The 14547-nt window shown below is 43.8% G+C and overlaps 1 long non-coding RNA gene across 5 annotated transcripts in view; it reads right to left on the reverse strand.

Moving 5' to 3' along the window:
• Positions 1-14547, reverse strand: part of LOC108409306 (uncharacterized) — a 370244-nt gene that overhangs the window by 330301 nt on the left and 25396 nt on the right. For all 5 annotated transcript variants that reach the window (XR_012130124.1, XR_012130123.1, XR_012130126.1 and 2 more), the window contains exon 3: positions 3795-3959. This is a non-coding gene — a long non-coding RNA (uncharacterized lncRNA). The remainder of the gene's footprint in view (positions 1-3794; positions 3960-14547) is intronic.

Here is a 14547-nt window from a genome sequence, read left to right on the forward strand (position 1 = left end):
ACAGCCTCAGTCATTTACCACAAGAAGCATTCATTTAGCTCAGGCATCTTCTGGTCAGCTGGGGCATCAACTGATCCAGGCCAGATTCAGCTGGGCAGCAATAAGCTGTAGGTCAGGTCTGAGTCTGCTCCTCATTTCTCTCATCAAGCTTGGACTAGTAAGCTAGCCGAGGCATGTTCTTCCCATGACAACGATAGAGGCACAAGAGAGCAAATGGAAATATTCCATGCTTCTTAAGGACTAGCACAAGCCGGCACCCTATGGCTTCTGTCCCTTTCCATCGGACAAATCAAGCACATAGCCAAGCCCAAAGTTAAGGGCTAGGGAAATACACTTTGTTTTGCCCTGTGCAAAGTCATATGGCAAAAGGCATATAGATATATAGGGCAAGGTAAAGAATTGGGACCAATAAAACAATCTATAGAAGGATTGAATCCCACAATGCTTCATAGTTGACTTTCCTTATTTTATTCTTCATAACAACCCAAGAGATAGCAATTATATCTCCATTTTACACATGAAGAAATTGAAGCTCAGAAAGAAGAGATGTGCCTGAGATCACACTAATCTCTTCATCCAACTTCAAGTCCAAAATCTTCGCTGTAACTCCAATGCTGGCTTTCCTTAAGGAGACCCTAGAACACCTGAGATTTGTTGAAGTATCCCCCACTGTTTATATAAGGGTCCCCCACTGCTGATATAATTTTGTGGATACCAAAGAAGACCTTGATTTTCTTAACCATAAAATAAAAGATTTGGATGAAATCAGGAACAGCAAATGCCTGGCATGCCTGCTGCCACTAAGCACTCCCACATCCATGGCATACCACTAACCAGGGCTGGCACTCTTGCCTCAGGAGCTTTAGAATTTTTCCCCACAGCACTATAGACAGCCACTGCTGTTGAGTTATAAAGAAAACAGATGAAGACTATTTCTGTGATGACCAAATGCTGTATTGACCAAGATGAAGACCAAAATGCTGTATTAACTTTTCTGAGGCCTATTCAGTCCCCAGAGGCTGTAATTCTGAAACCAGCAACGCTGTGGGACAACAGCATGGAATTTTGGCCACTTGCCTGGGGATCAGAAGAACTGATTCTAGTCCCAGCTCAGCTGTAGCTCACTCTGTGACCAGGAAAAGACAATGAAACTTTTTGAGCATTTGTTGCATCAGTTTTATGACCTTTAAAGTCATTTATTTCAATTCCATGAACATTAATTGGGTACCCACTGTATTCCAAGAACTGCCATCAAGGGAATAAAGAAATGAATATGACACGGTCCCTACCCTAAAAGAAAGGCAGGGGGATGAGGAATGATTTGCTTTCTGAGGCCCAGTCCGATGCTAATATTCTGCTAATATGACAACACAAAAAGGCACAAAACATTGTCATGAGACTCATCCTGCAGCCTCCCCAAGCGTGAAGATCTCCTGCCAGGCCAGAGCGGGGGTTATTGATGAAACAGTCTGACCACAAGTGGGAGTTACCAGGCTCCACTGTTCCGGATGCTGCCAGAGGAGAAGGCAAACGCTACTTCTGGGCCAAACTTCTCTGGGCTCATCTTCCAGACTGTAGGGTCAGACAGACCTGGGTGTGAATCCCAGCTCTGCCACTGTACTAGCCTTATGACCTGGGGCCTGCCACCCACTCACTGACCAACTGGTTTTCTTATCTGAAAAAATGAGGAGAATAATCCTCGCTACTGCATGGGCTGCCTATATACTATCCAACACGCAAAGCCTACACGAATGCCTGCAGCACAGATGCCCTGAATGAGTCCACATTCCTTTCCTTCCCCTCCTTCACATGCTCTTTGCCCCATCCCAGGGCTTCTCCACCCTAGCTGTACAAGGGAAGCTTTTTAAAAATAAAGATGCCCACCTCTTACCCGGGACCAAATGAATCAGAACCTGTGGGGATGGAGCTCAGGGAGTCATACTTTTTGATGATGCTAATGTGCAGTCACAGCTGAGGAGCACTACTCTGGCTGTGTTAGTCAGGGTTCCTCAGAGAAACAGAACTAACAGGACATAGGGATACAGATAAAGACAGAGATAAATATAGGCATAGATACAGGCACAGGCATAGGCGTAAGTACAGATATGGATATAGATATGGATATAGATATAGATGTAGATATGGATATAGATATAGATATATACATGTAGATAAAGACAGATAGAAAGAAGTTTATTTTAAGGAATTGGCTCATGCAGTTATGGAGGCTAGAAAGTCCCAAGACCCACAGCTGGCAAGCTGGAGATCCAGGGAAGCCAATGGCATAGTTAACAGTCTGAGTCCGAAGACAGGATAAGACCCAGGCCCCAGCCCAGCAGTCAACAGCAGACATACCCTCCTGCTCAACCCTCTTGTTCCCTTCAGTCCTTTAATGGCCTGGACGAGGCCCACCCACATGGAGGAGGGCATCTGCATCACTCAGTCTACCACTTTAAATGTGACTCTCTTCCAGAAACACCCTCTCAGGAACACCAAGGATAACGTTTAACCAAATATCTTGGCAGCTTGTGGTCCAGTCAAGTTGACACATAAAATTAACCACAATGCTGGCCTCAGCCAACTGCCCCACACTTGCCACATTCCCCATCTCCCGGCTTGGTCCACACAGGTTCTTCTGCCTACAATGCCTCCAGCATTAGCATTTTGCTAATCAAACTCTGCTCACCCAAGCCGGATGTCCAAACTCTCTCTTGCAGGGAGCCTGCCCTGAGCCTCTCCTGGATTTCTGGGAGCAGAGCTCCTCCTGGGTGACCAAGATGGCCCAGAGGCTCTCCACAGCGTAGGTCTAAGTAAAGCTCCCCACCCTGTGAAACGGGATGCGCAAATAGGGCAAACCCCTGGGAGAACAGTAGGAAAGGTCCTCCAGAGAGCGGTATTTGGATGACCTGCTGCTATTGTTCAGGGGTCAATTTGTTTTGAGGTAAAGACAAAATGACCTGAATGTCCCTGGACAGGCCTCTGGGATTCACTGAGGTCACATACCAGAATTCTCAAATTTCTTCAGCTCACCCCCACACCCTGACCAGCTTACAGCAAACTCCAGCCCCATAAGATGTTACCTTTTTCTGAATGGAGATGACCGAGGGTAACGCAGACTCACATGAGCATGAACAAGGGCTCATGTTTCTGCCCCTGCCACCTTTAGCAAAGTCTGAGGAGGCCCTCACCATCGCCCCCACTCAGCCAGCACCCTCAGGAGGAACACCTCTCCTATGCAGAATGCCTGCGGTCCCTCCTATCATGAGGCCACATCATGTTCCCAGAAAAGGTAGGAAGGAGACGTTTGTCCCCAATGCTGCAAGGCCCCAGTGCCGGTTCACTGGGCCGGACGGGCCGGACCCCAGGCTGCCCTCTTGATCCCCACCTCTGGCTCAAGCCCCACATCTGAACCAAATGGATGGATGCCCAAAAATGTGACCTGCCAGGCTCAGACATGACCCAATTTCCATTTAGGCTTCTTGGCAACACAACAACCATTCTTCATACTCCAGGCTGGGGGAAGCACATCAGACACCACAGCACAGCTGCTGGGAGACTGAGCCTGATCCCCTCTCCCAGGCTTTGCTGCCTGGCCGCCACACCTCCCAGCCCTGGGAATTCTCATCTCAGGGGAGGGACAGACCTTACTCCTCCTTGGGAATTTTCTTCTCTCATTCACGCTCTGCTTTATTCAAATATCTAAAGCCAGTCCTATTCACATTTTCTCTCTTTCACCATGCTTGTAATCCTCATTTTCTTCCTTCCCAGAGGCCTCAAGGGGTCCTTTGACTCACCAGCCTTTTTTCCTCAGTGTTTCAGCCATATTGCCAGGATGTCTCTCACACAAACATAGCATTGTCGATTTCTAGTGGGATCTGTAGCTCCTGCTTGCCCACAGCTGTCCGGTGCCTGCTTAATTCACTTCAGCTCCAGCATCTTCTGTTTTCATCCGTATATATCTGGAATTTGTCAGAGCACATGGTGGGGGTAAGGAGCTTGTTGCCCCACTTTGACTACCCAGTACATTTAGCAGGTGTGTATGTGTGTGCGGGTATGCTGTATGGTGTATGATTTCCAGTGGTGGTGGGGGGTACCTGTGTACACATGTGTGGAGTGCATCCTGCGTGTGTGTAAAAACAGTAGCTCACCTGTGTAAATGCAAGCCTCTGGTGTTTGAGCTTGTATGTGGTGTAGGATATGTCTGTTCTTTGGGAAGGTGACATGTATGCATAAAGATGGGGTGAGTGTGTGGGCTTGAGGGGAGGAGGGCTATGACTGATGAGGAAACCCACACTAGCCTGGTAGGAAGTAGTTGAGCCCTTTCTCAGACAAGCCCAAATGCAGAGAAATGGTAAGAGTGTGAGCTATTTAGAAAGTGGACCGCAGCTGGAGATGAACGATATAGGCTGATCCAAAAAGAAAAACATTATGAGTGAGGATTAGGCCCAGGAGGCTGGGCAGGGGAAGTTGGGGGTCTCAGAGCTGGGGGTGGCTCCTCACTGGGGAGAGATGAAGGGACGTCAGCTCCAAAGAGGGCAGCCTCCAGCCTCGCTCAGCCTTCAGGGAGGGTGGCACAGGAAGCCATAGGTTCAAAGCCTGGCCTCTGCCACTCCCTAGCTGTGTGAGTCCAAGCGAGTGACTCAACTTCTCTTGGCCTCATTTCCCTCATCCATAAAATGGAGTTACATAAAGATTAGAAAAAGCAATACACAATAGGGCTTAGCACAGTTCCTGGTACACCACAAGCACCAAGAAGGTGGTCATTCCTGCTGCTTCTCCTGTTATATTCCTCCCCAGGGGCACCCCTGCTGGAGCATCTGCCAGAAGACTCACCCCGCCAGACCAGGGTTTGCAGACGGACAGTTTGCACCACCACTTCCATCAACCCGCCGCCTTAGTCCTAGGATGCATGCCTCTCGGTACCAGCAGTGGCCTTCCTGCTCCCCTGTCAAGGCTGGGGCCTGCCTGGGAGGGTTGCTGTTGTTTGGGGAGGTGACGTGTGTATGGGTGGAGTGCATATGTACGTTTGAGGGCAGCTGCCTACCCTGGTGCTGGACCTCCACCCAGCCCCTTTCCATAGCCAAACCCTGGCAAGCATTTTTTCATTCATATATTCAGTCATAGATTGAGTACCTGCCAGGCACTGTTATAGGTAGTGGGGACATTATGGCAATTGCAATATAGGTGGTCAGTGTTTGGACATTACAGTATATTATACCTGCTTTAAGTATCAAAATATTAATACGTTTGTTGGTATAACACCATTACTTGAGTATTTTTTTAAATTTAAATTTTAACTATTTACATCTGGAAAGATCACAGAAAATGTTATGCTACATCAGAGTTTATAATCGGCCAAGGAAGCCTTCCTTTAGAAATCCTCTTGTCTGTATTTCTCCCCAACTATTGCTAAAATTCCATGACCAGATCATTGGTTGGTTGATCACTGTTTGCTTTTTCTTTCAGTTGGTTGGTTTGAGTGTTATTAGTAATTTGTACTCTGCCCCAAACCAGTCTGCTGTTCTCCTGAGGGCCCTAATGGGGTCTCCTTAGAACAGGAATGAAGGGCCAACAAGGTAAAACAAGAAGGATACGGCAGCAGAACTGGGGTTGGGGGCGGGACAAGGAAAGGATGAGGTTCCCAGATCTTCGCAGCTTCCTTCCTCCAGGGCTGGATTCACTTTGCCTTCCACCCAGAAAAGGGCCTGATCCCTTGTTCATGCCTGATTTCTCTTCTCCTCGGAGAGTTTGTTTTGACCACCTTTCTCCTGGAAGAACAATATTGCCTCAGTTGTACCCCGGCTTTCCTTTAGGAAGAACTTAGGATGATGCGTAGAAGAATTTGGTGGCCATATCTCACCCTTTTGATGAAATACCAGTATTTTGGTTTTTCTTAAAATACCATACTGTCATTTTGATCCAATGCTATAGCAATAACCACTGCAATATGATAATAAGCAAAACTCCCTACCCTTGAGGAGTTTTTAGTGGGGGAACACAACATAGAAGTGAGTGTATACATAAGATTATTTCAAATCATGACATGAGTTGGATCAGTTAGTTTTTGTAGCATAAACAACCATACAAATATTTTATGATCTTTTGAAATTGGCCATTTCTTCTTGCTTGAAACGACAGGTCAACTTGGCAGTTCCACCTGTCTTGTCTGGGCTCGCTCATGCATCTACAGTTGCTCCAGGTCAGCCAGGTGACTCTGTTTCCAGGGAAGACTTGACTATTGGCTGAAGTGCCTATTTTGCCTATTTTCCTCCATGTGCTCTCTCATCTTCCACCAACCTAGCTCAGGCTTCTTCACATGGCAGTTGCTGGGGTCCAAGAGTAAGACTGGAAGATGGCAGGCTCAGAGCCAGCACACCTTTACTTCCAAAACATTCTTTTGGCCAAAACAAGTCATAAGTCCAGGCCAGATTCAAGGAATGGGGAAATAGATTCCACCTCTTGATAGAAAGTGTTGCAAAGTCACATTGCAAGGAGGCATCAAAAGAGGGAGGGATGGAAATTTGTGTCCATTTCTGCCATTAATGTCATGGGTTATAAAGAAAATAAATGGGACTAATGAGATAAGAAAATGATGGGAATAAGAAGTTTCCATTAGGTCAGAGAAGACCTCTCTGAAGAGACAATATTTGAGTTGAGACATGAGTGATAAGAAAGTGCAACTATACTTCAAAGATGAGATGGATGAGCACAATAAACAATGCGAACAGCATGTGCAAAGGCTCTGAGTGTGATAAAATTTCTTAATTGTGTTCAGAGATCAGAAAGGAGTTATGTCTAACTAGAATAGGTAAGCGGAAGAAGGAAAATGCTAGGAGATTAAGTTAGAGAAATAGGGGATGATTGTTTGGCCTTATAGGCTATGGGAAGATATTTGGATTTTATTTCAAATGTAATGAGAAACCATTGGAGGGTTTTTAACAGGAAAATAAAATGATCTGATTGAACCTTTGAAGAGATCGTTTTGGCTTCTGTGAGAATAGGCTAACGTAAGAATAGGCAAGAGCGAAAGCAGGAATATCACGTAGGAGACTATGGCAATAGTCCAGGCAAGAAGTGATCATGACCAAGACTAAAGTGGCAGCAGTGAAGGTGGTAAGGGGTGAGTGCTCTCAAATATATTTTTGAAGCTGAGCCTTCAGGACTTATAATGGATTAGACGTAAGAGGAGAGAAGAAAGAAAAAGTGAAGATGATTCCGAAGTTTTTGCTTTGAATCTATGGGTTAATGCTGAGCTACTGAATGAGTCATATCACAAAGACAAAAATACTATGAGAGGAACAAGCTTGGAAAAGAGAGGAGTAAATCAAGGGTTTTACTGTGGGCATATTAAATATGAAAGGCCTAGTAGACTTCACAGAGTATGTCGAATAGGCAAATCAGACAGGATTACCAGGAGGTTTGACACTGAAAAAGAAGAGATCGGTGACTCTAAAATGATATCAATAGAAACTATCCAAAATGAAGTACTGAGAGAAAAGAGACTGGGGGAAATTTTGGATCATTAGATCTAAAACAAAATCAAGCAGTCTGACATGTATAATTGAAGCTCCATAAAAAGGGATAGAGAGTTTGCAGATATAACATTTAAAGAAAGACCAAGTATTTTTTCAAATTTGTTGAAAATTATAATCCCACAAATCCAAGAATCTTAATAGATTCAAGGGAGGAGGGAAGGAAGGAAGGGAGGGAGGGAGGGAGGGAAGGAGAAAGAAAGAACACTGTAAAGTACATCATAATCAAAACATTAAAAATCATGATAAAGAAAATAAGATTATCATAAAAGCAACCAGACACATTATATATGTACACAGAAAAACAAAGATAAAAATGACAGAAAATTTCATGTCAAAAACTACACAAATTGGAAATATAGAAAGACATTATTAAGATACTATAAAAAAAAACTATCGACCTAAATTTTTATCCAGAAAAGTATCTTTCATATCTGAACATGAACTAAAAAGTTTTTAGAGAAACAAAAGCTAAGGCAACTTATTGCCAGCACATCTGTACTACAAGAAATGATAAAGGAAGCTCTTCAGGAAGAAGGAAAATAATACCAGATGGAAATTTTGATCAATACAAAAGAATGAAGAGCACCAGAAATAACTAATATGTGGGCAAATATAAAATATTTTATTTTCTCATTTTGAATCTATTTAGAAAATAATTGGCAGTTTAAATAAAAAATAATAACAATGCATTGTGGAGTCTATAGCATATGTACCAGTAAAATTTATGAAAACAATAGCAAAAAGAACAGGATGGGGGAAATTAAAGCAATTGTTGTAAGGTTCTTATACTATATGCAGCAGTATAATATTGTTTGAAGTTTGACTGTGATAAATTAAAGATGCATATATAAACCCTATACCAAGCACTAAAAGAATACAACAAAGAGAGATACTAATAAGCCAATACTGAGGATTATATGGAATCATTATTTTAAAACTCATTATTATAAAAGAAGGCAAGGAAAGGGGGAAAATAGCACAAGGAACAGATGGACGAATAGAAAAGAATAGAAAAATGGTAGATTTAAACCAGACCATATCAGTAATTTTATTAAATGTAGGTAATCTAAATAGCACAATTTAAAGGCAGAGAGTGTCTGATTGGACCCATCTGTATGCTATCTACAAGAGTCCTGCCTTAAATATAAGGACGCATGTGAGTTGAAACTAAAAGGATTTTTTTTAAACATATATGCTATGCTAGCACTAATATAAAGAAAACTGGAGTTACTATATCCATAAAAAGTAGATAATCAGAAAAATCACACACAGAACACAGCACTCAAAAGAGAAGAATACATATTTTTTTCAAGTCCACATTCACTATGATAATAATTGGACATAAAACAAGTCTCAAATAAATTTAAAATTACTGAAATCACACAAAGTATGCTCTGAGGCCACAAGAGACTTAAAGTAGAAATCAATAACAGCAACAAATCTGTTATCTAAAATCCCTGAAACATTTGAAAACTAAACAGCACACTTCCAAATAACACATGGATCTAAAGAAACCAGGAGAGAAATTATAAACATTTTGAACTAAATGAGAATTAAAACACAGCACATCAAAATGTGTGGAGTGTACCTAGAGCAATGCTTAAGACAAAAATTTGTAGCATTAAATGTTTATATTAAAAACTAGAAAGGTCTCAAATCAATGATCTAAGCTTCTACCTCAAGTAATTAGAAAAGGAAGAGCAAATTAAACCCAAAATAAGTTAAAAAAGAGGAAATAGTTAAGAACAAAAATCATAAAATAGAAAACAGAAAAACAATAGAGTAAGTTAAATCAATGAGACCAAGAGCTGGTTGTTGAAAAGATCACTAAAACTAATAAAATCTCTAGTCAGACAGGAAAAAAAGAGATAAAACCCCAATTACCAATATCAGGAATTAATGTGGGTACATCACTACAGAGCTCACAGATCTTAAAAGAATAATCAGGGAATTTTATTCATTATGCTAATTCTACTACCTGGATAAAATGAACAAATTCCTTGAAAGACACAGCTACCAACATTTCACTCAAGAAGAAATCGATAGCCTGAACAGTCCTGTATCTATTAAAGGAATTGAATTCATAACCAAAAACCTTCCTACAAAGAAAACTCCACTCCCAGATGGCATCACTGTTGAATTCTAACAAACATTAAAGTAAGAAATAATAACCATTCTACACAAATTCTTCTAAAAAATAGAAAAGAGAAATCCCCTAACTCATTGTATGAGGTAAGACTTACCCTGATACCAAAACTAAAAAAAAAAATTATTAAAAAAAAAAAGAGTATATTACTTGAAAGAGGGAAAAAAAATTAGAAAGCAAAAAATATATACACAAATACCTCTCATGAATATAAACACAAACATTTTTAACAGGCAAGAGGGGTTGCCCACTGTATGGGTTCTGCTGAGAGGTAGGGAAGGGAGGATGGAGAAGTCACTGTTGGATTCAGTAACATGGAGCTCCAACGTTCCTACCAACCAGAATCAGTGCCTCTTTGCCTCCTGGACATTCCTGTGGTCCCTTCACAACTTCTCAGGACACGTAACCTGCTTACCAATTTCAGCCAGTCGGCCACCTCACCCAGCCACCACCACCACAACTGTCATTCAAGCCACAGCGTACCCTGAGGTGAGGACAGACTTTGACCAGTAACTCCCTCCAGATTGAGCTGTATACTTTCCTAAAGATTGGGGATCGAAGTGCAGAGAGTGAAGTGGCCTATTCTCAGGGTATGAGGACTAACAGATACCTCAGGCGTTGGGGATAAGGGCCCTTCAGAAGCTAGAACTGGCAGATGGTTCGTAAGGATCCTTCCTGCAGTCTAGCGCTTCCTAAACAGCATATAGGCAACTACTTTAATGTCAATGACTGAGATGGTTCTTGGCGATAACAACATAGGATGGGAAACTGAGAAGGCAGGCCAAAGTGAGATCTTCTGGCTTCTCTGAGCACAACAAGCTTCTACTAAATGCAGTCTGGCTGTGGAGTCTTAGAGTCCCTCAATCACTGAGCCCCAGCCCAAAGCTGGGCCCATGTTAGAAACCACAGAGAATACCAAAGTGATGCCAGGAGCACCATCCTTCATGGAGCCTCTGTCAGGTCCCCTGAAGCCATCTCAGGTCTATGTATGATGTATTAATACTTTTTTGTTTGTTTTTCTCTAAGCATGTGTGTCAGCCCAGGTCCTCCAGGAAACAGATGCTAGGAGAGAATTAGATGCATTAGGTATTTATAGTAGGAAAACACCTGTGAGGGATAAAGGGGAAGGGAAGCAGGCACAGGCAAAGAAAAGCTTTAATCTTCAATATCTGATACCTGTAAAGGAAGAGAGGGAAGGAGGGAGAATTGGGCAGGAAGAGCCATGAACTGCAGGCCAACAGGGATCCCTGGAGCAACATTGCCTGTTAGAGGGGTCCTGCATCAGACAGAAACTGCCCAGCCTTAGTGTCCTCACAGTGCTCGGTCACTGGCCAGGAGTCTAGGAGAAATGCGGCCTCATCTGAACAACAGAGCAGTTGCAAAGGTGCCATACCTGGAACCCATTAGCCAACTCTACACACAGAGGTTCTTTTGAAGGGAAAGCTGAGTGGCTCACTTCCAAAGGATACTATCACATGGCTGATTTCATCATAAGGCTTTGATCTCAGAGGATTTGTTAAATGGGGTGGTACAGAGATTAAAGAGTCAAAGGAAGATGAGTCTGAAATAGCTGAGTATAAACTAGGAGAGAGTGGGTCAAAGCAAAGATATTACAACTCAAATAAAAGTTAGAACAAGTCTTGCTTTCTGACAATGTATGGTTGGTTAAAGAGAGGTGAGTGTTTTTCATTCCTTTACAGTGGTTCGTGAGGAATGCTGCTGAGGTATGTTCCTGAAGTTGATTGTTCAGTCTAAGATGCCCTTGTTGGTCTGAGAACAGCACCTGAGGTCAGAAGGGAGGGAAATCTGAGCCCAGCATAGCTCACGGCATGCACACTTTTCTCCAGGCTTCCAAGAAATCATTATGGATCCTGAGAAACTGAATTTATGGTCAAGAGCCAGTCAAGAAAGAAAGCAGGAACAGCAAATTCTTAGGAAACAGAAAACATGAAACTCTGCAGCTCTGAAAGTGAAATAGGGAGTAAATATGAAACACGAAGGTGAGCAAGGAGGACAGCCCCTGAGAGGCACACCTGGTACGGCAGGACATGATCCAAGTCCTCTCTGAATTTCTAGCCAAGAGAAGGTACGCGTAAATGTTTGTTGAATGGTTTAGTGAACATTCAGGAGGGCAACCTCCCCCCATGTCAGTGAAGACTTTGGGAAAACAAAAGAGGAGTCTCCCCCAGTCAAGAGGGACCAAGGACAACCTCCAAAGACCCAGAACCAAAAAGCCAATGTTGGAGGTGGGCGAAGAGGTCAATACTGGACCAGGAACCACTCAGGGGGGCCATGGGCAGCACAGGAGGAAATCCTGGAGGCTCCTTGGAAGCAGCAGAAGGTGTCAGCAACAAGAGGCACCTCAGCAATCCTCAAAAAACAAGAGGGGAAGGATTGGGAATAAACCTGTGGTGGATTCTGAGTCAGAAAGAATAATAATTTGTTATCATTCAAGCAGCCTTCTCTTGGCCCAGGCCGATGGGACCAGAAGAATCTTGGCTTAGTACAAGTTGATGCATTACCTGTATTGTACCTATTACAAAAGACATAATAATGGCCCCGTTGAGGAGAAAACGGAAGGCGCCAGAAGGAGAACCTCCTAAGGCATGGAGTGGCCTGCCAGGACCCAGTGGGGGAGAGATGGTAACTAATTCCTGAGGACCCAGAGCGTGACAGGAATGGGAGCTGAAGGACAGAAGAGGTGTTAGAGCCTGCTTTTCCTAGGAGGGGAAGTGGCATAAGGTAAAAGATTAGGAATTTATATCAGAAAACCTGGATTCCAATTCTATGACCCACTCCTTAGCTGTGTGTGCAAGCCCTTTAGCCCCTCTGTCTGTCTTCTTGTCTGTGATATTGGGGCACATATCACTGCTATCTTGAAGGCAGTTAATGGACATCAAATGAGATGGTGCTAGGGTAGGAACTTTATGCTTCCCCCAAACCCCACCACTGCCCAGCACAGAGGTGAGTGCATCACCAGCGCTCAGTGTCCCCCAAGGCCTTGTGAGGAAATAGGATCCTGGGATGAGACCTCAGAGGGGTGCTGATTTAAGGTCTGTATTCTTACACATTGGCCAAGGCAGAAACCAAAAACAGCATCTCTCAAGAACAGTTTTCCTCCTCAGGGGCATCTTGTTCCCTCTTGGTGCAGTACAAGCAAATAGACTTTGTGGACCACGCCAACTGCAAGACTGGCAAAGCAGGGGGCAAGATTAATGGTTTTCCTGTACAACAAAGGCCTTCCTGCAAACAGGCAGAATTCAATACGCACACCCCACCACCCAGGCCTCGGACCCAGCCTCCCAGCTCGGTGGACAGCGGCAGCTCGAACCCCATAATGTATTCGCACTCCAGCTGCAGGGCCCAAGTTATTATTCATTACGGTTTTCTATTACCCAGTGATAAATGACGCCCCCAGGCTGGCATTGCCCCCAGAATGCTTATCACAGCTCACTTAAGTAGGCGTTGATTTAGCTTAAATTGGTTGTTCTGTTCTGCCCAGACACCAGCCTGCCCCAGCTCTGCCTCCAAGACTTCCTTCACCAGGGCTTAATTGAATTCTAACCACTCACGGCCTTCTGCTAGGGAGGGGTGGGGTAGGAGGCCCAGGCCCTAGTGGTCTTTCCAGCCCTGTGTAATCCTAATTTGATAAGGGTCTTCCCTTTGACTCTAGACAATAAATTTTGACAAGCAGTTCTAATTAGGGTAGAGAGAACTTCCTGGATGGACTTAGCTCACAGGGAAATACTGAAATCTCAGGTAAACCAGCCCTTGATGTGTCGATGTGACTGTCCCTAAGATCTAGCCACTCAGGCCATGGTGTGTGGGCTTCTATGATCCATCCATCAAATTGTTTGCCAAAGTGACAGCCATATTTGGCCTTCTGTAAGGACCCAACATAGCTAGGTGTCCCTGCAAAGAGAATGGCCACATTAGAGACATTGTGGCTACAACAGTTTGGACCACCACCATCCCTGGACCACCATTTGTTCAGGCAGCAGAGATTCACTGAGCACACAGTGTGCTGGTCTAAGCACAAGGTACATAATAATAAACAAAACAGACAGTACTCTCTGCCATCGTGCAGTTCACATTCCTGAGTCTTATTTATTGTCAATTATGTGCCAGACATTATTTTAAGAACTTCACCCATACTACCACATTTGTCATAACTCTGTATGGTTTTTCATGTTTTACAGAGAAAGAAATTGAGGCTTGGAGACATTCGATGATACGCCCAAGGTCACTTAAATGATAAAAAGTCAATAAGTGATAGAGCAGAATTTCAACACAAGCCTATAACCACAGTGCTGTTCTTCCTCCTGTCTGGGTTGCTGTACCTTATTACACCATCGTATTTGTCTAACACATTCACCTAGAGGTTACACTGCACTTCCCACATTCATTAATCATCCCAACACAACCTCCTGGACAGCAGGCACTAATGTCACCATGCAGAGCTGCAGTGCTTAAAACAGGGGCTCAGGATCAGGTGGACCTCGATTGGAATGCTTGCTCTGCCTCTTACTAGTAGTGTGACCTTGGACAAGTTATTTGTCCTTTCTGAGCCTCCATTTCCTTGACTTTAAAGGGAGTGATAATAATAGTACTACCTGAAAGGTTCTGAGAATTAAAATGGAAATTGTCTGTATAGCACCTAGCACCATATAGTAAGCTCCGGTCTTGAGTCCTTGGCAGGAAGGAGGCCACACCCAGGAGATCAAACATTCCCGGTGGGAAACAAGAAGCTGTCTTCTACACAGAGACAGGCCAGGAGGGCGTCAGCAGGAAGGCAGACCAAAGTCCCAGGAAGACCTAGTGACATCTGGGAGAGAATCCCTACAGGGACAGGGTCTGAGGCTCGGG

The sequence above is a fragment of the Manis javanica genome, chromosome 4, assembly GCF_040802235.1.
Source record: "Manis javanica isolate MJ-LG chromosome 4, MJ_LKY, whole genome shotgun sequence".
NCBI lineage: Eukaryota > Metazoa > Chordata > Mammalia > Pholidota > Manidae > Manis > Manis javanica.